The following is a 25,053-nucleotide window of genomic DNA, read 5'->3' as shown; positions in this document are numbered from 1 at the left end:
GGGAAAACAAAAATCCCACTAGGCGATAAAGACTATAGCTGTAATACAAGTGGACCCAAGGGGTAGCACAGTGGCTAGAAAACTGGATGTAAAAGTTCAAGGTCCCAAGTTCAATTCCTGGCTTTGCATATGCCAGAGTGATGCTTTGCATGTCTTGTTCCTCTGGTGCTAATGCATAAACCTAATTCAGGTAAAAATGGTACTTGTAAGTGCTTTCAAGTAAATAACATACACAGAGTCCATCATCCAAACATTCTACTATGTTATTTTTTACTTCCATGCACTGCTAGTAATTACAAACTTAAAGATTCGTGTTTCCTTGCCATTTATTTTGGACCTGGAGGTGACAAGAAGTAGTATAATACTTTATGTATTCCTTTCATTTTTTTCCAAATTAGTTATTTCTTTATAAAATATTTTATTTATTTATTTGAATAGAGACAGAGAGAAACTGAGAGGGAGGGAGAGAGAAAGACACCTGCAGCATTACTTCTCTGCTTGTGAAGCTTCCCACCTTGCAAACAGGGTTTGAGCCCAGGAAAATCCCAGTTTAAAAGTCAACTTGAAGGAAAACTAAGTGGGCCTGGTGCTGGCGCACCTGGTTAAGCACACATAATACGAAATGCAAGGACTCGCTCAAGGATCCCAGTTTGAGCCCCAGCTCCCCACCAGCAGGGGGGTCGCCTCACAAGTGGTGAAGCAGGTCTGTAGGTGTCTATCTCTCTCTCCCCCTCTCTGTCTTTCCTTACTCTCTCCATTTCCCTTTCCTGTCCAAAAAAGAAAGAAAGAAAGAAAGAAAGAAAGAAAGAAAGAAAGAAAGAAAGAAAGAGAAAAGTAAACAATGGCCACAGGAGCAGTGGATTCGTAGTGTAGGCATGGAGCCCCATAACCCTGGAGGCAAAGAAAAGAAAATTAAAATTTAACAGAATGTATTGTATATGTGTTTAATTATGTATGTCTTGGATCTCAGATGACTTTAACAATAAAATAGATGACATTGGGGGTTGGTGCACCTAGTTAAGTACACATATTACCATGCACAAGAACCCCGGCTGGAGGCTACAGCCCCCACCAGCTGATGGAAAGTTTCACAAGCAGTGAAGCAGGGCTTCAGGTGTCTCTCTGTCCCTCTTTCTCTGTCACCCACCCCATTAATTTCTCTCTGTTCTATCAAGTATAATAAAGTTTAAAAAATCAAGATAATAAAATAGATTACCTATCAATATTCTTTCAGAAGAACAAGGAAAAGGCCCGAACACCTTCCATTTCATTAGAAAATTCTCAAGAGCCAGAAAATCCCAGAAGACAAGTGGCCTTACCTCTCCGAGTTTTTCGTGGCTCTGCTCCATGTAGGTCATCTCCTTCAGGGGCTCCACCGGCTCAGGTTCGATGTAGGGGTCATCTTGCCTCTCTGATGTATCTGTGTCACTCTCTTCACTTTTCCCCATAACCTTGTTGTCAGACTCATCATGCTCTGGATCATTTTCCTTATCGGATTTATCAGAATACATATCTTGGTCCTTGAAATGCTGGTGTTCAATTTCACTATCATTTAACCTTAAGGGAAATCATTATCAGATGAACAAAGAAAGGAGGCTAATAGTTAAGAATGACACATAAGGTTTATCCATAATTTGATGTGCTGGGCACTGTCTAAGCCTTTTTTATACAATAACTCATTCAATTCACAAAAGTAACCTCATGAGACCACTAACATGGTTATTCCCACTTTGCAGGTTCATAAAGGTAGGTATACAGAAGTCAGACAAGCATCTGGGGTAATGTTGAAAGACAACATTTTGAGCTCTCTGCCTCTTCTCAACCAGTTGAGTCTAAAATGCTCCAAGAGCAAAAGTGAAGTTGTCTCTCTTGACAATGATTTTTCTGTTTTACAAATAACAGTTACCTGTACCTATGACTCTGATTTGAAGAGAAACTGTAAGATCACCAGATTCACAAGTGAACTCAAATAGTGACTATGTGCCTATAAAAAAGGACAAAACGAAGAAATATAAAAGGTAAGTAATTACATCTACTTAATGCTTGGCTGAAGGCCCAGAGAGAATACGAAATACCAGCTTATGGAAATGAACCCAGAACCTAAGTTTGGTATGTTGCTATATTCATTCCTACTTAGGATGATCATGGAAATAATCTGCACAGAAGGGAGACAGCTTTTTAAAGACACATGTTTGCAGTGCAGACATTTTAAAATGAAAATTTCTTGTTTAAGGAAGTGCCCTATGGGTTTTTTATTTGATAGAAAAAATATCAGGGTAGAGAGAATAAATAAATAAAATAAATATAAAAAAAAATTTTTTAAATACTACAAATGGACCTACCCTATGACCCTGCAATTCCTCTCCTGGTGGTGGATATATCCTAAGGAACCAAACACACCCATCCAAAAAGATCTGTGTACACCTATGTTCATAGCAGCACAATTTGTAACAGCCAAAACCTGAAATCAACACAGGTCCAACAACAGATGAGTGGCTGATTAAGTTGTGGTCTAGATGCATAATGGAATACTACTCAGCTATTAAAATTGTGAATTTACCTTCTCTACCCCATCTGGGATGGAGCTCAAAGGGATCATGTAAAGTGAGATAAGTCAGCAGCAAAAGGATAACTATGGGATGATCTCACTCATAGACAGAAATTGAAAAACAAGATTAGAAGGGAAAAAACAAAGCAGAACTTGGACTGGAGTTGGTGTACTGCACCAAAGTAAAGGACTCTGGGGTGAGAGGAGTGTTCAGGTCCTGCAACATGATGGCAGAGGAGGACCTAGTTGGGGTTGAACTGTTATGTGGAAAACTGGGAAACGTTATGCATGAACAAACTACTGTATTTTACTGTTGACAGTAAACCATTAGTCTCCCAATTACAAAAAAGGAAAAATATTAAAATGGTAATGGGGAAAGGAGAAAACATTCAGGTTTCTGACTTATCACTCATTTATACAATGCTTCTTGGGTGGTAGTTATCATAATGGTGATGGAAAGAGACTCTCAGGTCTGAGGCTTCAAAGTCCCAGGTTCAATCCCCTGCACCATAAACCAGAGCTGAGCCGGGCTCTGGTTAATAAAATCAAACTTGACCAGAAGACGAGTACCCATGGGGATGGAGGATATGTCCCCCTTTCTTCCAAAAACCTGGCTTAAAAAACTGTTCACTTCTGGAGGTGGGGCTATGGAACAGCAGCAGCAGCTGTGTTTCATTCCTCTCCTCTCCTGGGTCAACTAGGAATACAAAAGGAGACCACCTGGGACAGCAACGAGACAGGACTAGAATGACTTCAGGAACCCACCAAATCACAGATGAGTGCAAACACCAGTGGGTCGTGGACAGAGAGGAGCCTAGGCAGAGATTAAGTGGCTGGCAACAGTCCGCCAGTCCACCAGTTGAGACACCACCTCCAGTCTGTTTCACCAACAAGGGGACGGCTGAAGGGAGGGGAGGACTCCCTGAGACTCATCAAATGTAACTGTGAGGTCTCCACTGCTAATGCCCTCAGAATCTGGAGCACCGGTGTGGAGGCCCTGTTGGACAGAGAACTAACGAAACTCAGGAGATCTTTACCTATCTGGCCTAGTGGTGGGGCTGTAAGAGTCTCTGGATATCTCTGCCCCACCCTGCTTTATCTCTTGGTTAGGAGTCAGTGATTAAGCTAAGAAGCCTACTTATAGTTAAAAGCCCTCAGGCTCCCATAGCCTACAGAGAAGAAAAAGAACAAAAGAGGCTTTTAAGCCACTGAGTTCCAACTCGGGAATTAAAATACTATTGGAACAACTGTCAATTTCCACAACTGTGAATCCTTTAATGACCTTACACAGACAAAAGTCAATCCAGGCAAGAGTGATCAGTAATTTGAAAAGTGCTGAGAGAGGGACCTCATAACATACAAAATAGTTAAACTGGGGGTCGGGTGGTAGCACAGCGGGTCAAACGTACATGACACAAAGCACAAGGACCGGTGTAAGGATCCCAGTTAGAGCCCCCAGCTCTCCACCTGCAAGGGAGTCACTTCACAGGCAGTGAAGGAGGTCTGCAGGCTGTCTATCTTTCTCTCCCCCTCTCTGTCTTCCCCTCGTCTCTCCATTTCTGTCCTATCCAACAACGAACAACATCATCAACAACAATAATAACCACAACAAGGCTACAAAAACAAGGGCAACAAAAGTGGGAAAAATGGTTAAACCAACAAGAAAAAATATTGGAGAGTGGTCTGGAGGTGGTGCAGTGGCTAAGGAACTAGACTCTCAGTCATGAGGTCCTGAGTTCAATCCCCAGCAGCACATGGACCAGAGTGATGTCTGGCTCTTTCTCATTAATAAAATAAATAAAATCTTATATATAAAAAAAGGATATTGGAGAAATGAACCAGGACAAGAGTCCAGCTAAAAGCCCCCCAAAGGTTGAAGCACAAAATAATAAGGTCAATATCCAAACACTAGTTAAGGAAATAATCACAGGAATGAGTAAAGAGTTTGAAATAATTGTCATCAGAAATGCAGAAACAACAAATGAGGCTCTGGAAGAAAACACAAATTATTCTCAAAGTTATTAGAGAGCTTGAAGCTGAAATAGCTGAGCTAAGAACACACTAGCCGAACAAACTAAACAGTATCAGAAAAGGGAAACAAAATAGAATAGCTGAACTCCAGAAAACAGCAGAGGGCAGAGAGAATAGAATCAATGAGGCTGAAGACAGAATTATCAAGATCGAGGAAGAATTAGAGACAACTAAAAAAGAAGCAAGAGATCTCAAAAAGAGATTAAGAGATACTGAAAATAACAACAGAGACCTATGGAATGACTTAAAAAGAAACAATATATGCATTATTGGCTGACCAGAAGAAGAAATAAAGTGAGGGGAAGAAAGCATTCTTCAGGACATAATAGCTGAGAACTTCTCTAGTCTAGACAACATAAAAGACATATAGGTTCAAGAAGCCCAGAGGGTTCTAAATAGAATTAACCCAGACTTAAAGACACCAAGGCACACCATATTTAGAATGGAAAGAAATAAGGATGAAGATAGGATCCTTTGAAGGCTGCAAGAGAAGATAAAGAGTCACCTGCAGAGGAAAACCCATAAGATTAGCAGCAGACTTCTCCACACAAACACTACTGGCCAGAAGAGAATGGCAAGATATCTATCCAGTGCTCAATGACAAATGAGTCTTGCTTTTATACCAAGACTACTGTATCCTGCTAGACTGTCATTCAGACTAAATGGAGGCATAAAAAACTTCTCAGACAAGCAGGAACTGAAAGAATCAACTATCACCAAGCCTTCCCTGAAATAAGTTCTGAAAGGTCTCCTATAAACAGTCAGATCACCATAAATAGGCCATATATAAGAACACTCGAAACTGTACAAGAATGGCATAAAATATCTTCAGTCTCTGCATAAGGATCCCGGTTCGAACCCCGGCTCCCCACCTGCAGGGGAGTTGCTTCACAGGCGGTGAAGCAGGTCTGCAGGTGTCTATCTTTCTCTCCTCCTCTCTGTCTTCCCCTCCTCTCTCCATTTTTCTCTGTCCTATCCAACAACGACAACAACAATAATAACTACAACAATAAAACAAGGGCAACAAAAGAGAATAAATAAAATAAATATTAAAAAAGAATTAAAAAAATATATCTTCAGTCTTTGATATCAATAAGCATCAATGGCCTGAGTTCACCTATTAAAAGCACAGAGTAGTAAGATGGATCAGAAAACACAATCAAACAATATGCTGTCTATAGGAAACCCACCCAACTCAACAAGACAAACACAGACTCAAAGTGAAAGGATGGAAAACTATCATACAGGCCAATGGCCCACAAAAAAGGGCAGGAATAGCTAATCTCATATCTGACACGATAGACTTTAAAATCAATAAAATTAAAAAAGATAGGAATGGACACTACTTAATGCTCAGAGGATCAGTCAATCAAGAGGACGTAACAATTATTAACATCTATGCACCCAATGAGAAGCCATCTAAATACATCAAACATCTACTGAAAGAGCTACAGGAATATATTAACAGCAACAAAGTCAAGTAGGGGACTTCAACACCCCACTCTCTCAACCTGACAAATCATCCATGAAGAAAATCAATAAAGACATACGTGAGCTAAATGAGGAGATAAACTAGGACTATTGGAAATTTTCAGTCATTCATCCCTAGAAACTGGAATACGCATTCTACTCAAGTCCACATGGGTTATTCTCAAGGACAGACCATATGTTATGCCACAAAGACAGCATTAGCAAATTCAAGAGGATAGAAATCATCCCAAGCATCTTCTCAGACCACAGTGGAATGAAACTAACACTTAACAATCAACAAAAGATTAGTAATAGTCCCAAAATGTAGAAGCTTAGCAGTACTATTTAAAAACTACTGGGTCAAAGAGGAAATCAAGGAAGAAATCAAAATGTTTTGAGAGTTCAATGAAAATGAAGACACCAAGCTATCAAAATATTTGGGACACAGCTAAGGCAGTACTGAGAGGGAAGTTCATAGCCAATACAAGCACACATTAGGAAACAAGAAAAAACACAACTGAATAGCCTGACTGCACATCTTAAAACCTAGAAAAAAGAACAAAGAAACCCTCAAGCAACCAGAAGGACAGAAATCACTAAAGTTAGGGCAGAAATCAGTAACATTAAAAATAAGAAAACCATACAAAAGATTAACAACTCTTTGAAAGAGTGAACAAAATCAGCAAACCTTTAGCCAGACTCACAAAATGAAAAAGGGAGATGACCCAAATAAATCGGATCATAAATGAAAGAGGAGATATCACAACAGACACCACAGAAATTCAACATATCATGAGACTTCTATGAACAACTATATGCCACCAAGCTAGAGAACCTGGATAAAATGGACAATTTCCTAGATACCCACCAACTTCCAAAACTAAGTAAAGAGGAAGTAGATAACATGAACAGGCCCATTACAGCTAATGAAATTGAAACAGTTATCAAAAACTTTCTCAAAAATAAAAGTCCTGTACCAGACGGTTTTACAAATGAATTCTACAAAACCTTCAAAGAAGAAATAATACCTCTACCGATTGAAGACACTGGAATACTCCCTTCCAGCTTCTATGAAGCCAACTTTGATACCAAAAGCAGACAGGGACACAACCAAAAAATAAAACTACAGACCAATATCTCTGATGAACATAGATGCTAAAATATTGAACAAAATTCTAGCCAACGGGATAAAGCACTATATTAAAAGGATTCTTCATCATGACCAAGTGGGGATTATCCCAGGCATGCAAGGTTAATTTAATATAAGTAAATCAATCAATGTGATCCACCACATCAACAAAAGCAAGACCAAAAAACACATGGTCATATCCAGAGATGCAGAGAAAGCCTTTGACAAAATACAACATCACTTTAAGATCAAAACACTACAAAAATGGGAATAGATGGAAAAATCCTCAAGATAGTGGAGTCTATGTATAGCAAACCTACAGCCAACATCATACTCAATGGTGAAAAACTGGAAACATTTCCCCTCAGATTAGGTACTAGACAGGGATGCCCACTATCACCATTACTATTCAACACAGTGTTGGAAGTTCTTGCCATAGCAATCAGGCAGGAGCAAGGAGTTAAAGGCCTACAGATTGGAAGAGAAGAAGTCAAACTCTCCCTATTTGCAGATGACATGATAGTACACATAGAAAAACGTAAGGAATCCAGCAAGAAACTTCTGGAAATCATCAGGCAATACAGTAAGGTGTCTGGCTACAAAATTAACATTCAAAAGTCAGTGGCATTCTTTTATGCAACCACTAAGTTAGAAGAAGTTGAAGTCCAGAAATCAATTCCTTTTACTATAGCAACAAAAACAATAAAATATCTAGGAGTAAACCTTACCAAAGAAGTGAAAAACTTATATACTGAAAATTATGAGTCACTACTCAAGGACATTGAAAAAGACACAAAGAACTGGAAAGATATTGCATGTTCATGGGTTAGAAGAATTAACATCATCAAAATGAATATACTACCCATAGCCATCTATAAATTTAATGCTATCCCCATCAAGATCCCAACCACATTTTTTAGGAGAATAGAACAAATGCTGCAATGTTTATCTGGAACCAGAAAAAGACCTAGAATTGCCAAAACAATCTTGAGAAGAAAAACAGAACTGGATGCCACACTCCCAGATCTCAAATTGTATTATAGGGCCATTGTCATCAAAATTGCTTGGTACTGAGACATGAGTAGACACACTGACCAGTAGAATAGAATTGAGAGCCCAGAATTAAGCTCCCATACCTATAGAAATCTAATCTTTGACAAAGGTGTCCAGACTATTAAATGGGAAAAGCAGAGTCTCTTCAACAAATAGTGTTGGAAAAAAAATGGGTTGAACTGCAGAAGAATGAAACTGAACCACTTCATTTCACCAAATACAAAAGTAAATTCAATGTGAATCAAGGACTTGGATATTAGACAGGAAACTATCAGATGCTTAGAAGAAAATATTGGCAAAACTCTTTTCCACTTAAATTTTAAAGACATCTTCAATTAAACGAATCCAATTATAAAGAAGACTAAGGCAAGTATAGACATATGGGACTACATCAACTTGGGTGCATTGGATCGACCTTCTTGTGGTGCCATCCCGTGAGTACCCATTCATTGGGGAAACTGAGGATCCTTCCTAGCTGACTGAAGCCACATAGATCCCAGTCACTTTCAAAGCCAGCAACAAGCAGCTCCTGACAGCTTTCAAGCTGTTGGTCCTGCTACGCTGTTAACTGGCTACGGAAGAAGGGCAAACGCTAGAAGAAGATCAACTTAAAAAGCTTCTGCACAGCTAAAGAAACCACTATCCAAACCAAGAGACCCCTCACAGAATGTTAGATGATCTTTACATGCCATATACCAGACAAGAGGCTAATAACCAAAATATATAAAGAGCTTGCCAAACTCAACACAAGAAAACAAATGACCCCATCCAAAAATGGGGGGAGGACATGAACAGAATATTCACCACAGAAGAGATCTGAAAGGCCGAGAAACACACGAAAAATGCTCCAAGTCTTTGACTGTCAGATAAATGCAAATAAAGACAACAATGAGATACCACTTCACTCCTGTGAGAATGTTCTACATCAGAAAAGGTAACAGCAGCAAATGCTGGAGAGGTTGTGGGGTCAAAGAAACCCTCCTACACTGCTGGTGGGAATGTCAATTGGTCCAACCTCTGTGGAGAACAGTCTGGAGAACTCTCAGAAGGCTACAAATGGACCTACCCTATGATCCTGCAATTCCTTTTCTGGGGAAATACCCTAAGGAACCCAACAGACCTATCCAAAAAGATCTCTGTACACATATGTTCTTAGCAGCACAATTTGGAATAGCCAAACCTGGAAACAACCCAGTGTCCAACAACAGATGAATGGCTGAGCAAGCTCTGGTATATCTAAACAATGGAATACTACTCAGATATAAAAAATGGTGACTTCCCCGTTTTCAGCCGATCTTGGATGGACCTTGAAAAATTCATGTTAAGTGAAATAAGTCAGAAACAGAAGGATGAATATGGATGATCTCACTCTCAGGCAGAATTTGAAAAACAAGATTAGAAAATACAAATAGGACCTGAACTGAAATTGCACCAAAGTAAAAGAATCTGGGGTGGGTGGGTGGGTGAGGGGGAATAATACAGGTCCAATAAGTATGACAGAGGACCTAGTGGGGGTTGAATTGTTATGTAGAAAACTGAGAAATGTTGTGCATGTACAAACTATTGTATTTACTGTTGAATGTAAACCATTAATTGCCCAATAAAAAAATTAAAAAGAAATCATTGTATTTCCGTTTGTCCACCCAGTAAATAATATATTTAGTGTTCATAATGACAATATATCTGTTTCAAATATAAAATTAAAGGCAAATTTTTCCAAAAGGAAGATAAAGAGTAGTACATAAACTAAACCCTTGAAAACAGAGCCAAAATGCAGTCTATACAGATCTGTACTTACCGTTGGACTCAGAAGTAGCTCGGATGATCAAGTAACTGCTAGGCAAGGGCTGAGTTATCGAACCAACTGCTTCACCCTTTGGACCCTTGAAATCAAGGGATATATATATGTGTGTGTGTGTGTGTGTGTGTGTGTGTATATTAGTTATATATTTATATATATATTAGTTATATATTTATATATATATATTAGTTATGTCAGCAAAGACAGCATCTCACCAGAAAACTGAACTTACAGTTATCATTAAGAGTCTCTGTATGAAGTCCTCTCTCTCTCTCTCTCTCTCTCTCAGAGGGATTAATGGTTTAGTCAATACTAAAATACAGTAGTTCATACATGTGTAATATTTCTCAGTTCATACATGTGTATTATTTCTCAGTTTTCCACGTGGGAATCTAACACCCTCTAGGTCCTCCTCTGCCATTATGTTCCAGGATCTTAACCCTCCTCAGTCTTTTATTTTGGCGCAATTCTCTCTATCTCCAGCTTCTCAGTTAATTTATCTGTGTCTCTTTCCAGTATAAATAAATATAAAAATTGAAAAAAAAGTCTCTGCATCTTGTTAAAAAAAACACTAAAATTGCCAGATAAACTAAAATTTAATTTCACAGGCATTTTCATTCTATAGGTACTATAATTAAAGACTTGGTACATTTCTAGAGCACTGAGAAATAGCTGATCACAATGGTTAAGTGAAAAAAGAAATGGATCTGACTAGCTGTAGGTGAAAACAAACCTCTGCTTTATCACTAATGATATACTCGAAAAAGTCACTGATTATAAAAACTCATTTTATTTACCAGAAACAGGAGAGCAAAAAAAAGCTTGCTTGTTGGCTGGGTTGTTTTAGATGTACATTAACAACAGGAACTCTCTAGTAACTAATATTACTGAGATTAAGGTTAGGTGGAACAAAGTTCTTATCTGTAAACAAATCTGAGGATTGAATTGATAAAACAATTTTGAAAGAATAATCATAATTTAAAGTTGTTAGGTCATAGAAGAAGATGAGTTTTTAAAAGTATGTACATTAGGAAATAAAACTGCAAATTCAAAATGAAGGCTTAAAATAAAACAGTAGGAATAAAAACATGAATAATTTTTCCACCACCAGGGTTGTTGCTGGGACTCAAGTGTCTACACAGTTACAATGATCCTGGTGACTTTTTTTTCTAGAGGGTATGTTTGTGGGGGGTCAGACAGAGGAACATTTTCTGTACTGCCCACTGCTAGTGCAATCTTCCCCTGCATGAGTTTAAGTTTGGATTTTTGCATATTTGCACTCGGCTAGGTGGCTCACTGGGTCATGGGGTAGGACCCCCCTCCCAATGAATAAGATTTAAACAAATTCTCTAGAATCAGATTGCTTTATAATTGATAGGTCCTTTCCTAGAACCAGTAAACAGTTAAACTTAAGAGTAGAACACCCTAGGCTTGATTCTTGATTTCATCCTAGAAAAATTCCTTATGCAACCCCTGGTGCTTTACTCTTCACCGGTGCCTGGTGAACATTTGAAAAGCTTTCATGTGAAATGATCGGGATCCCCAAACAAAGTGAGAGATAATTACTACTGCTATTTCCTACTCATAAGCAAGGACTTTGAAGCTGTGTAGCCATGTCTTAAGCGGGCTCTGCTTGTGGAACATAGTCTACTGTTTACTTAACTGCACACTCCTTTACCAACATTTGGAACTGACTAGATTTAACATCAAAGTGGTTTCTTGAAAATTAATTAAAGTTCTTAAAATTCCTAAAAGTAATTAATTGTAAAGAAAAACATTACACATAAAAGCCACTTTTTGAGAGAGAGGGGGTGAGAGAGTGAGCAATCATTTAAGATGTTTGCTGTCTTTCCTGCTTTGCTATGGTGCTTATGACAGAACTCAGGGCCCCCTCACACATGCAAGGCATATGATCTACTGCTAAGCCATTTAATCCATCTCTGAAGGTTATTATTATTATTGTTGTTGTTGTTATTGTTTATTGTACTTGAGAACTACAAGGTATAAAAGTACCAGAGAGACTATGGGCTACATTCTTTCCCCAGAAGGAAGTTCCTAATCTCACAATGGAACTTACTCTGTAATTCAATCTCTTACTGCTGTGATTCCCTACTACTGAAACAAGGCAAGAAGCCCAGTTCTTTTCCAGTCTACTTCCACTAAACAACATCAAGTTGAAGTAGGAAACTAAAGATACCTTAAGTTACTCCTAATCTGTTAGGTGTAATAAGAGAGGGATAAGAAATACTTCATCCAACTTTAATTGACTTTCTTAGATATGAATTTAATGACCCCCCTTGAACATGTTTAATCCTGGCAGAGGACAGCAATTGTTTGATTAACTCATTAAATATTTCTAGGTTTAGATTCTCACCTTTTTAATATTTACTTATTTATTCCCTTTTGTTACCCTTGTTGTTTTATTGTTGTAGTTATTATTGTCATTGCTGATGGATAGGACAGAGAGAATTGGAGAGAGGAGGAGAAGACAGAGAGAGGGAGAGCTTCACCTCTTGTGAAGCCACTCCCCTGCAGGTGGGGAGCCAGGGGCTAGAGCTGGGATCTTTACGCTTAACCCATTACGCTACCATCCGACTTCCCTCACCTTTACTTTTTTACCTATATGACATGTGTTTTACTTACTTTCACTGCCCAAATTGACTGCTCCAAAGGATGGAAGAGTTTGAAGCAAAAGCCATCCTTTTTTGACGGACGCTCAATGATCTCACAGGCGTTCAGGAGAACTGTCCCCACCGTTTTTTTGGTTTTTGTAGATGAGCAGCACCCCAGGTTTCAGCACACACCATAACATGGTCCAGCTCTTTAAAGTACCACAGATCTAGAGAGAGAAAACTTTAAGAAGTGATGCTCTGTAATGTTACAAATCAATGTAACTTCAACTATAAAAGAGAGAACATTACAGGATGCTTCAAACTAAAGTTTCTCGAGATGTGTGCTTTCGATTCAATAGATATATTTAAAAATATTTTATTTACTTGCAACAAATTTACTGAGATGTAACTTGTACACCATTAAATTTATCCACGTGGGAGTGGGGTGGGAGCGCAACGGGTTAAGCTCACGTGGTGCAAAGCGCAAGAATGGGTGTAAGGATCCTGGTTCGAGCCCCCGGCTCCCCACCTGCAGGGGAGTTGCTTCACAGGTGGTGAAAACAGGTCTACAGGTGTCTATCTTTCTCTTCCTCTCTCTGTCTTCCCCTCCTCTCTTCATTTCTCTCTGTCCTATCCAACAACGATGACATAAATAACAACAACAATAATAACTACAATAAAACAAGGACAACAAAATGGAATAAATACTAAATTTTTTTAATTTATCTACTTAAAGTGGTTTATAGTAGATCGACCAAGTTGTGTAAACATCATCACCATTTATGAGAGAGACACAGACAGCCTATTGTCCTGCTCATCTATGAGAGAGACACAGAGAGCCTATCATCCTGCTCAGCTCTGGCTGATGGTGGTGCTGGGGATTCAGCCTGGAACCTCAGAGCCGCAGGCAAAAGAATCTTTTGCAGAGCCTTCATGCTGTCTCCCCAGCCCACAACAGCTATTTCTTAAAGTTACTATAAGACAAATACTCCCAATAACTGTAAATATAACAGTGCCTGCTAGGTTTCCTTACTGATTTCTTCTATTTTTGTAAACCATTAACATACTGGGTTGCTGAAAAAGTCATGATGTATTTTCCTTTGCAAAAAATGCATGATTTTTCCAGCAGCCCAATAGTTTCAATACAAGTCACAGAAATCAAAATACTAAATAGAAATGATAACATTTATCTGAATTATTCTCACTTTTGTTACTATAAGACTTCTCTAAGTGTAGTTACAAGCCTTATGAAATGAATACAGAGCTCCTTAATATCCCAACTAGACATATCTCAGTAATTCCTACCAGAAAAATTTAGAAAGAGGGAGTTGGAAGTCAGGTATAAAGAGCAAAGTCCTATTAAGAGAAAAGGTTAAAAGCAGTCACCTGTCTAGTGTACCTGCTCTGCCATGTGCATGACTCAGGTAAGAACCTGGTACTCACTGCACTGGAGGATGCTTCAGTATAGCGGGATCCCTCTTGATCCCCCATCTCCATTTTTCTCTACCTGAAAAAACAAAACAAAACAAAAAACACCAGCCCACAGCAGGGATACCCCAGTGACTACAGAAAAAAAAGTCTATATATATGAAATGAAAGGCCAAGATGAAAAGTCACCCTAATACAGTGTTCTCAGTCTTAGGGACTTAACAGTATGTCCAAGACATTAGCCATTGTGCCAACACCCAGGCAATGAGTCAGAAATACTAGGTTATCGGAAGAGTCATGAGGCATTTTTGCATAGGAGAACAGAAAAACATATCACAACTTCTTTGACAACCCCCAATTTCTTAATTAAAATTATCTTAATTTTTAAAAAATATTTATTTATTCCCTTTTGTTGCCCTTGTTGTTTTTTATTATAGTTATTAATGTTGTTGTTATTAATGTCATCGTTGCTGGATAGGACAGAGAGAAATGGAGAGAGGAGGGGAAGACAGAGAGAGGGAGAGAAAGAGAGACACCTGTAGACCTGCTTCACTGCCTGTTAAGTGACTCCCCTTCAGGTGGGAGGCCGGGGACTCAAATTGGGATCCTTAGGCCGGTCCTTGCGCTTCGTGCCATGTACACTTAACCTGCTGTGCTATCGCCTGACTCTCAATTATCTTTATTTTATTTATTGAATAGAGACAGCCAGAAATCAAGAGGGAAGGGGGAGACAGAGAGAGAGAGAGAGAGAGAGAGAAGACAGAGAGACACCTGCAACACTGCTTCACCACTTGCAAAGCTTTCCCCCTGAAGGTGGGGTCTGGAGGCTTGAACCTGGGACCACATGCATTGTAACATGTACGCTCAACCAGGTATGCCACCACCCGGCCGACAACCCAACATTTTTTTAGTTATCTATTTATTTATTAATTCCCTTTTTGTTTCCCTTGTTGTTTTATTGCTGTAGTTATTATTGTTGTCTGTCTTTGTTGTTGGATAGGACAGAGAGAAATGGAGAGAGGAGGGGAAGACAGAGAGGGGGAAAGAAAGATAAGACACCTGCACACCTGCTTCACTGCTTGTGAAGCGACTCTCCTGCAGGTAGGGAGCCGGGAGCTCGAACCAGGATCCTTACACCAGTTCTTGTGCTTCAAGCCACATGAGTTTAACCCGCTGTACTGTCGCCCGACTCCCAACCCAACATTTTAAGCACAAGAAGAGCTTAGAATTTCTTCAGCTATCAGGGAGCCATCACCAGACTTTTATTTTAGTGGAGAGTATCTCTGAAAGACCTCAGAATAGTTATAAATTGGAGGTCAAATCAACTCTTGGAGAAAGGAGAAAGCTTTCAGAATCTAAGGATATTTAGGTAAATACCAGGTGTCTTCTAATCCCCTGGTGCTTTATAATTCTTGTAGGTGGAGGGAGATGACTGAATAGGTAAAGTGCAAGACTTGCATGTCTGTGAGGTCTTGTGTTTGATCCCTAGCACTGCACTTGCTAGAGGAAGGCTCTGGTCTTCTCTCTCTCTCTTAAATAACTTAAAAAAATTCCTAAAGTTTGGTTAAGTCTATGAGATTTCCACCAAACATCCTTCAGATAAGAATGAGAAAGGAAAAAAAGTAATTGGGAGGGCAGACAGGAAATTAAAAAGTGGAATTTACCAGAGGTCAAGAGAATAGTACAGGAGCAAAATACGCAAGGCTCTCCTGAAAATCAACTCCTCAGAGCTTTTCCAAACACCAAGTCTACAATCACTTTAAATGACCACTTGACTAGCAAACACATGCTTATAGCTTATCAGGCAAAAAACAATGCTGCACAAATCAAAATACTGCTAAAGAGAACTGCTAGTGGTGGGGCACATGCTCACATTACCATGAGCAGGAAAGAACCCAGATTTGAGACTCTAATCCCTACATGCTGGGGGGGGGAGCTTCCTGAGTGATGATGCAGGCCTACAAGTATCTCTTTTTTTCTCTCTCCCTCCCTCCCTGCCTCCCTCCCTCCACTCTCCATTTCTTTCTGTCCTGTCCAGCTAAAAAAGAGAGAAAGAGAGAAAAAACAATGGCAACTGGGAGCAGCATATTCGTCATGCAGGCACTGAGTCCCCATGGTAATAAATAAAAAAGATGCTGCCTAAGTCAAACAAAATATATCCATCTGTGGGCCAAGTCCAGCCCCTCATCCAACAGTCAGCCAGTGCCAGTTGTGATGGGTGTCAGAGCTTCCCTCCAGGCGTCACCAACACAGCAGACCCTCTGGCCTCTCACACAGTTGACAAACACCGGAAGTGGCCCTGCCGAGAGCTTGGAGCACCTCGAGTTGCCTGCAGCACATCATACGAGGATACTTTTGTCCCCCGGGATACTTTTAATTTTTATTTTATTATTCTTATTATTTTTATTGGCACCAGGGTGATCACTGGGGCTCAGTGCTTGCACCATGAATCCACCTTTGTGACCATTCCTCCTACCCTTTTTTAAAATTAGGACTGAAAGAAATTGTGAGGAAGGGGGAGACAGAGAGGGAGCTAGAGACACCTGCAGGCCTGCTCCACTGCTCGTGAAGTATCCTCCCTGTAGTGGGGAGCGGGGGCCCGTACCTGGGCCCTGGTGCACAGTGATGGGTGCGCTCACCCAGCTGTGCCACTGCCCAGCCCTCCATGACATGTGTGTGCACGCCTGGATATTATGCTTTTAGGAAGACACAGATTGACTTATTTGGCTCTTGGTAGCCTACTTTCAAATGCAGGCACAAAGCATATTCATGATTGCCCAAGAATAAGCAGAAACTCACCTTGAGCGATTCTTTTTTTGTGAGCTTGTTTGAAGTTGAATTCTCTTTCTCTGAGCCATTGTAAAGTTTAGATTCAGACTGGAATCACAATGGAATGAAAACAGAAATAATCATTAAGACTTTCCCTTCCTCATGCATGGTGTACACACACAGAGCATAAGAATAACTGTCACGCTTATGAGACTCTTCCTGTTTATTGCTGTGATAAAAAAGTACAATTTTGGGGTTCAGGCAGCAGCAAAGCGGGTTAAGCACACATCACGCAAAGTGCAAGGACCGGCGTAAGGATTCTGGTTCGAGCTCCCAGCTCCCCACCTGTAGGGGAATCGCTTCACAGGTGGTGAAACAGGTCTTCAGGTATCTATCTTTCTCTCCCCCTCTGCCTTCCCCTCCTCTCTCCATTTCTCTCTGTCCTATCCAACAACAAACGACAACAATAATGACCACAAGGCTACAACAACAAGGGCAACAAAAGGGGAAAAAATGGCCTCCAGGAGCAGTGGATTCATGGTGCAGGCTCAGACTGAGCCCCAGCAATAATCCTGGAGGTAAAAATAAATAAATAAACAAATAAATAAAAATTTAAAAAGTACAATTTTATAAAAGTCAATTTTCAAATATCAATTTCCCCTACAAGTTATCTGGATTTTAATTCCTGTGTGTGTGGAGAGGAGGTGGTGGTGGTGGTGGTGATGGTAGTGGTATCAGTGAGATTCACTTGAAAAAGTGCCAGTTTCGCCACTGGGTGACTTGCGTTTGAGCCCCTAGGGGAAGCTTTGGTGCTGTGGGCTCTCCATTGGGAAATGGAGAAAATGGCAAAATCAATCAATCAAATATCCCTGCTAAGCACACGGATACATGATAACAAGAACCACAGGATAGGAGTGACCTCACTTGGTAGAAGCCACATGCAGGCACCGTGCACAGGAAAGACTTCATCAATGATGGAGGAGTGCTGTGGTGTCTCTCCCTTGTCTCTGTCTCATTCTGTTTCTGTGTCTCACACAGAGAATATCTATCTGTCTGTCTGTCTGATGTACTGAAGTACAGAGAGAGAATTGGCAACTCGGGAGAAAATGTGCAAGACTTTTGGACAGCTTAGCTATGCTCTCTTCAAACCACAGACCTGGTAATGCAGGAGGAGACTTATCAAGTTGTCGTGTTCTGCTCTTTTCTGCCTTTTTCTCCCAGTGTGGCTTCTGTGGTTTGGGGGACTTCTAATCAAGAAATCCCCTACAGTCAAGGAAGATTCAATTCAGATCTCTGGTGGTGCACCTAGCTGAGTGCACATACCACTACACACAAGGGCTCAGATTCAAGCCCCGCTCTCCACCTGCAGGTGGGGAGCTTCACAAGCAGTGAAGCAGGGCTGCAGGGATGCAGGTCTCTTTCTCTTGCTTACTTTTTCCCCCTTCCTTCTCCATTTCTCTCTGTCTCATCAAATAAACTTTAAAAAGAAGATATCATTTTGTCAAAATCAGAATAAAGTCGTTCTCCCATTTATACAGCTTTTCTTTCAGTGGTTCTAGTCACTTACAGTCAACAGCTGTATGAGCATGAAAATATTCAATTCAGTAAGATAGTGAGAGAAGCCACATTCATACAGATTTTATTACTGTACAAAAATGAATAAAAATGTATGAGTGGTCCGGGAGGTGGCGCAATGGATAAGGCATTGAACTCTCAAGCATGAGGTCCTGAGTTCAATCCCTGGCAGCACATGCACCACAGTGATGTCTGGTACTTTCTCTCTCCTATCATTTCTCATGAATAAATACATCAAATCTTTTTTAAAAATGTATGATATTTCAGGACTGCTCGGAAAACAAGAGTGTGAGCTGTAGCCAAAGTATTTAGGGACAAATTAGTCGCTATACTAGGTTGTCAGAAAAACCATGGCCTATCTTTTTATGCAAGAAATGCACCACAACTTCCCCAACAGCCTGACCCATCTCTCAGCATAGTAGAATAAGCCAAGATGAAAGCTAAGTGCAGTCAGGAACACTCAACTCCAACTCTTAGAAAATCAAATGAGTCTAATTTTACTTATACTAGGTAGTTACACTGCCAAGGAGTCCACTCATTGGACCTCATTCCTTGTTCAGAGAAACACAGTGAGGGCCAGAGAGGTGACCCACTGGGTAGGGTACATAGGGACGCACATGGCCTGAGTAAGGGTCCTGGCTCTACTTGAAGAGGTTCAGGCACTGCAGCATCTGTTCCCTCTCCCTTTCCTCTCTGAGTGTGTGGACTTCAGTGAAAAAAGCAGCCTGGAGCAGTGAAACCATGTGTGAGTTCACTAGACACACACACACGACCAACAAAAAGGAGCAGAGTAATTCTTCCTTTACAGGTGCTTTCCCAGGCCCCTGCCTCATCACAATCAAGGCGGCAGGCTTTCGCTTTTGTCCTTGTCCTATTCCTTTTCCTGTGTTGGTGTCAAGTGTATCTCATCAGCCATCAAGCGTCATCCTGCTCCACCACAGGGACTTACATCTCCAACTTGGGAGGGAGATCTTATTTCCTTTGTCTGATAAGAAAACTGATGCCATTATTAATTCTGACCTACCACTTTGACCTCAAGAGACTCCATTTTCTCTAAACTGCCATTTGTTCACTTATAAAGCAGGGTCTTGAATACCTGTCTCCTGGCATTGATATGAATTAAAATGGTACACAGCAAAAGGAAAAAAAGAAAAAGAAAAACCATACCAGCGAATGGATACACTCTGACTTTAGGTGGTGTTGGGAATTAAAGGTGCCACCTTTTGTGCCTCAGACAGGAAAGTCGTTCTGTAGAACCACCACACTTTCTCCCCAACACATTCTTCCCCACCTCCACTTTTCATTTGTGACTGACAGTGGGTTACTACACTTTAAGATGGCAATGCACAGTTCCACAACACACACACACACACACACACACACACACACCCAGCAAAGTTCTGTGTCCCCACCCTCCCACAGTTAGAAAAGGTCCATCTCCCACATTTGGGGACTGCAATGAGCTTACCTTACTCTTCGACATAGAAAGTGAAGAGGCATCTTTATTTTGAGAAATGTCTTCTTTCCCTCTTTCAAAACCTTAAAGAAAATACACTGTTATTTTAACATTTCTTCTTTGGGACATATACAGGCATTAATGTTATAAGATGTATGTGTATAAGAATGCAAGGGTGCGCAGGGACCGGCGTAAGGATCCCGGTTCGAGCCCCCGGCTCCCCACCTGCAGGGGAGTCGCTTCACGGGCGGTGAAGCAGGTCTGCAGGTGTCTATCTTTCTCTCCCCTCTCTCTGTCTTCCCCTCCTCTCTCCATTTCTCTCTGTCCTATCCAACAACAAAGCAACGTCAACAATGGCAATAATAACCGCAATGAGGCTGCAACAACTAGGGCAACAAAAAAAGGGGAGGGAAATGGCCTTCAAGAGCGGTGGATTCATGGTGCAGGCACTGAGCCCAGCAATAACCCTGGAGGAAAAAAAAAAGAATGCAAGGGTATGTGGGCTGCATGGTGGTGCACCAGACATAGAGCGAAGTGCAAGGATCTCGGTTTGAGTGCCTGGCTCCCCACCTGCAGACGGGTCGCTTCACAACCTTGAAGCAGGTCTGCAGATGTCTATCTTTTTCTCCTCCTCTCTGTCTTTCCCTCCTCTCTCCATTTCTCTCTGTCCTATCTATCCATCAACAACAGCAGCAGCAGCAACCACCACAATAACAACAATAACAGCATCAACAATGGGGGGAAATGGCTGCCAGGAGCAGTGGATTCATAGCAATAATCCTGGAGGCAAAACAAACAAAAAACACAAGTATACACATGTATGTCTTCACTTGAATGTCTTCATTATATTTTATTTACACTTGTCCACGAAGCCTAGACTACATAAAATTTACATTATTGTATGTTAAATACTTCTGAGAGATCACCCCTAGCGTAATACTTCTCTAGATAAACAAGGCTTACCCAGGCAATGAAATCTTTCCCTGAACACATACATGGCAAGCTGACTCCCTCTTTTCTGTGCTCCTAGTGCACTAAGGCTTCATGAAGCCTTTTGTGAACTGGTTCCAGAACACTGATAAGACGCAAGCCAACACACTTTCCACATGTCTTGCCAACTTGGAACCAATTCCAGAACTGCTGCTAGAAGGGTAGGGAACTAAATCTGGGTAGAGAGACAAACTGTAAAAAACTAGAAATACAGGGTATAGGAGATAACATAGGGTTATGTTATCTTGTTGTGAGGCTATGGGGCCCAAGGTTCAATCCCCCATGCCATCACAGGCAGAGCTGAGCTGGTTAAAAAAATGATCCAATAATGCTCATTTATCATAAAGTATCTGCTTTGTCGTGTGCATGACCTAGTTTTGAGCTGGCCCTCATCCGCCTGTGAAGCCTCGCTGCTGTGGTATCTCTCTCCCTCTCTCTCTCTCTTTAAAATTAGTCGTTTAATCATGGTTCACAAGCTGATAGCACTATAGGAGTACATTCTCCACTGCACCCTCCAGCACAGTTATGTGCCTCTCCTCTGCCCCCTCAAGGATAACCACCAGAGTTTCCCCAAGTCTTAGAAACAGTCTGATTCTTTTTTCCAGTATGTGTCTTCCCTTTATTATTTGCTACTGATATATTCACTCTATTTTAGCTATCATTTTATTTTATAGCACTTTGAAACAATTCTTTTATATTATCTCTTAATTCTGTATGCTACTTTATATAAATACCAGCTCTTTCAAGTTTGCTTAAAACTGTATATTTTTTATTAGATAGGACAGAGAGAAAAGGAGAGAGGAGGGAGAGAGAGGTGGGGAGAGAAATAGTGACACCTGCAGACTCAATTCACCATTTGTGAAGTGTCCCTGACTGCAGGTGGGGAATGGGGGCTTGGATCTGCATCTTTGCCCTTGTAGTATGTGCACTTAACCAGCTGCACCACCGCCTGGCCTCTGGACTGTATTTTTAAAAATAGTAAACATAGTGTTAAATAATAATCTAAGGACTGGGTGGCGGAGCACCCAGTAGAGCATTCAAGCTACCATACACAAGGACTAGGATTCAAGCCCCAGCTCCCCTCCTGCAGAGGGATCTTCAGGAGTAGTGAAATAGTGCAGCAAGTATCTGCCTCCCCCCATCTCTATCAGAGAAAAAAAAGGTCACCAGCAATGGTGAAGGCAGGTAGGCACTGAACTCTAGTGATAATTGTGGTTGGAGAAGAAAGAAAAGGAAGAAATGCAAAGAAAATTTGTTTGCTGAGCTATCTTTCTTGATCCTGAGTCGTGACTTAAAACCAGCCAGTTTGGTTCCCTTTCAAAGTCCAACATACATGATAAAGGCTAAAGACCACATTTTAGGAGGCTGGGCATTGGTGCACCTGGTCAAGCACACATGGCACTAAGTCAAGGACCCAAGCAAAGATGTAGGTTCGAGCACCCAGCTCCCCACCTACGAGGGGAGGGGTAGCTTCACACGTGGTGAAGCAGGTCTGCAGATGCCTTTACCTCTCTATCACCCCTTCTCGCAATTTCTCAGTCCTGTCCATTAAAAAAAAAAAGTAAAATAGCCTCGAGGAGCAGTGGATTTGCAGTGCCGACACCAAACCCCAGCAATAACCCTGGAGGAAAAAAAATATTACTACATTTTGTTGTTTGGACTTATAGTAGATATTCAGCATATGAATATTTAGAACAAGATATCGGACTTTTCAAATCACCAAAGAGATAACTGTTAATTTACCTCCAGGAGGGCCGCTGTCAGCAGGCAACAGGGTCTACAAGGGCCTTCACTATGGTGGCCTGAGTCCAGGTGGCCGCCCGCCAAACCAGGGGGAGCTCAGGGCAGTTCAGGGCTCCCAGGGACCTGGGGGTTGTCTCTGGGGCGGGGGCTGTCAGTCAGTCAGTCAGTCTGTCTGTCTGTCAGCGCACTTGCTTGGACAGGGGCCTGGTGGCCCTTGGCCCCCAGCCCTGAGCTGTCAGATGCCGGCCCCGCCGCCGGACAGGCCCCCACTGCGCCACTGGCCCCCAAGCCCTGCCCAACTGCACCGGCTTTGGCCTGGGGCTCTGGCTCTGGTGGCTGGTCAAGTTCAAGGTGGGTGTCATGGCCACCACCACCACCACCACCGCCTCCCTAGGGGACAATTGGATGGGCGGGGTCCTTGTGGCCTAGCAACCTCTCGAGCCCTGTGTGATGTCACCCCATCCCAGGATTCTATGCGCAGGCGCACTGGCACTGGGCAGCCCAACTGCCCTGCCACTAGGTCAGGCGGCAGCGCCCAGACCCCTGGGCCCTGGCACAAAGGGACAAATGACAGGAGGACAGCTCTGACCTAAGACGGACCTCGGGGCTGGCAGCCAACAGAGCAAAGGAGGAGGTGCGCCTGGGAGCCAGGGAGCCCGGGCCACAGCTGCCAGCATGCCTGCCTGCCTTGCTGGATGCCTGTATGCTGCCTCTGTCCAGGTGGGTTTCTCAGTTCCTCATGTCCTCTCGTCTCCTCTCCTCTCTTCTTTGCTCCTCTCCTCTTGTCTCTCCTCTCTTCCGGGTGCCCTGCTCACAGCTCGAGCGCTTCTGACATTTCGCCTGTGACAGCTGCCCAATGCCCCCCATGCCCCTGACGTGACCCAGCTCACAGGCTCACCTGCTCACCCCACCTACACCCACACCCCCCACCACATTCCCTGGATCAGCCCCTCTGCCCTATTCAGCCAAACTGGCCACTTGGCAACGTATCTGTGCAGGCTTGACTGTCTTAATCATTCAAGGTTATATCTCCTTTTGTACTTAGCTTGGTTGATTGGTGGATGGATAGTTGGATGGAAGGATGGAAGAATGGATGAATGGATGGATGGATGGATGGATGGATGGATGGAAGGAAGGAAGGATGGATGGAAAGATGCACGGGTTGTATTAACATCTATGCACCCAACGAGGGACCATCTAAATACATTAAGCATCTGCTGAAAGAATTTCAAAAATACATCAATAGTAATACAATAATAGTGGGAGACTTAAATACCCCACTCTCACACTTAGATCAACAAAGCAGAGAACCAATAAAGATACAAGAGAATTGAATGAAGAGATCAACAGACTAGACCTCTTGGACATTTTCAGACTCCTCCACCCCAAAAAACTGGAATACACCTTCTTTTCAAATCCACATAACACATACTCAAGGATAGACCATATGTTAGGCCACAAAGACAGCATCAATAAATTCAAGAGCATTGAAATCATCCCAAGTATCTTCTCAGACCACAGTGGATTAAAACTAACATTTAACAACAAACAGAAAATTATTAAAAGACACAGAATTTGGAAACTAAGCAACATGCTCCTTAAGAACTACTGGGTCAGAGACTCACTTAAGCAGGAAACTCAAATGTTCCTGGAGACAAATGAAAATGAAGATGCAACCTATCAAAATATTTGGGACACAGCTAAAGCAGTACTGAGAGGGAAACTTATAGCCATACAATCACATATTAAACAACAAGAAGAAGCTCAAATGAACGACCTTACTGCACACCTCAAGGACTTAGAGGAAGAGGAACAAAGGAACCCTAAAGCAACCAGAAGGACAGAAATCACTAAAGTTAGAGCAGAAATAAACAACATCGAAAATAAAAGAACCATACAAAAGATCAATGAAGCCAAATGTTGGTTCTTTGAAAGATTAAACAAAATTGACAAACCCCTAGCCAGACTCACCAAACAAAAAAGAGAGAAGACTCAAATTAATAGAATTGTAAACGATGGAGGAGATATCACAACTGACACCACAGAAATCCAGAGAATCCTGCAAAACTTCTATAAAGAACTATATGCCACCAAGCTAGAGAATCTGGAAGAAATGGAACAATTCCCAGAAACCTATGCACTTCCAAAACTGAACCAAGAAGAACTACAAAATCTAATTGCACCAATCACAGACAAAGAAATTGAAACCATTATTAAGAATCTCCCCAACAACAAAAGTCCTGGACCAGATGGCTTCACAAACGAATTCTACAAAACTTTCAGGAAACAGTTAATACCCATACTTCTTAAGCTATTCCATAAGATTGAAGAAACAGGAATACTCCCTTCTACCTTCTATGAAGCCAACATCACCCTGATACCAAAAGCTGATAGGGACACAACAAAAAAGGAAAACTATAGACCAATATCTCTGATGAACATAGATGC

At 41.5% G+C, this 25,053-nt stretch overlaps 1 protein-coding gene and 1 pseudogene across 1 annotated transcript in view; both read right to left on the bottom strand.

The window, feature by feature from the left end:
• The window catches only part of LOC103128141 (oxysterol-binding protein-related protein 8-like), a 34,229-nt pseudogene extending 31,107 nt beyond the window's left edge, over positions 1-3,122 (bottom strand).
• Positions 1-25,053, bottom strand: part of LOC107523617 (Bardet-Biedl syndrome 10 protein-like) — a 586,797-nt gene that overhangs the window by 41,386 nt on the left and 520,358 nt on the right. The gene's annotated exons all lie outside the window — the stretch shown is intronic.

Source organism: Erinaceus europaeus, chromosome 5, assembly GCF_950295315.1.
Source record: "Erinaceus europaeus chromosome 5, mEriEur2.1, whole genome shotgun sequence".
NCBI classification, from domain to species: Eukaryota; Metazoa; Chordata; class Mammalia; order Eulipotyphla; family Erinaceidae; genus Erinaceus; species Erinaceus europaeus.
This window is presented reverse-complemented; position numbering and strand designations above follow the sequence as displayed.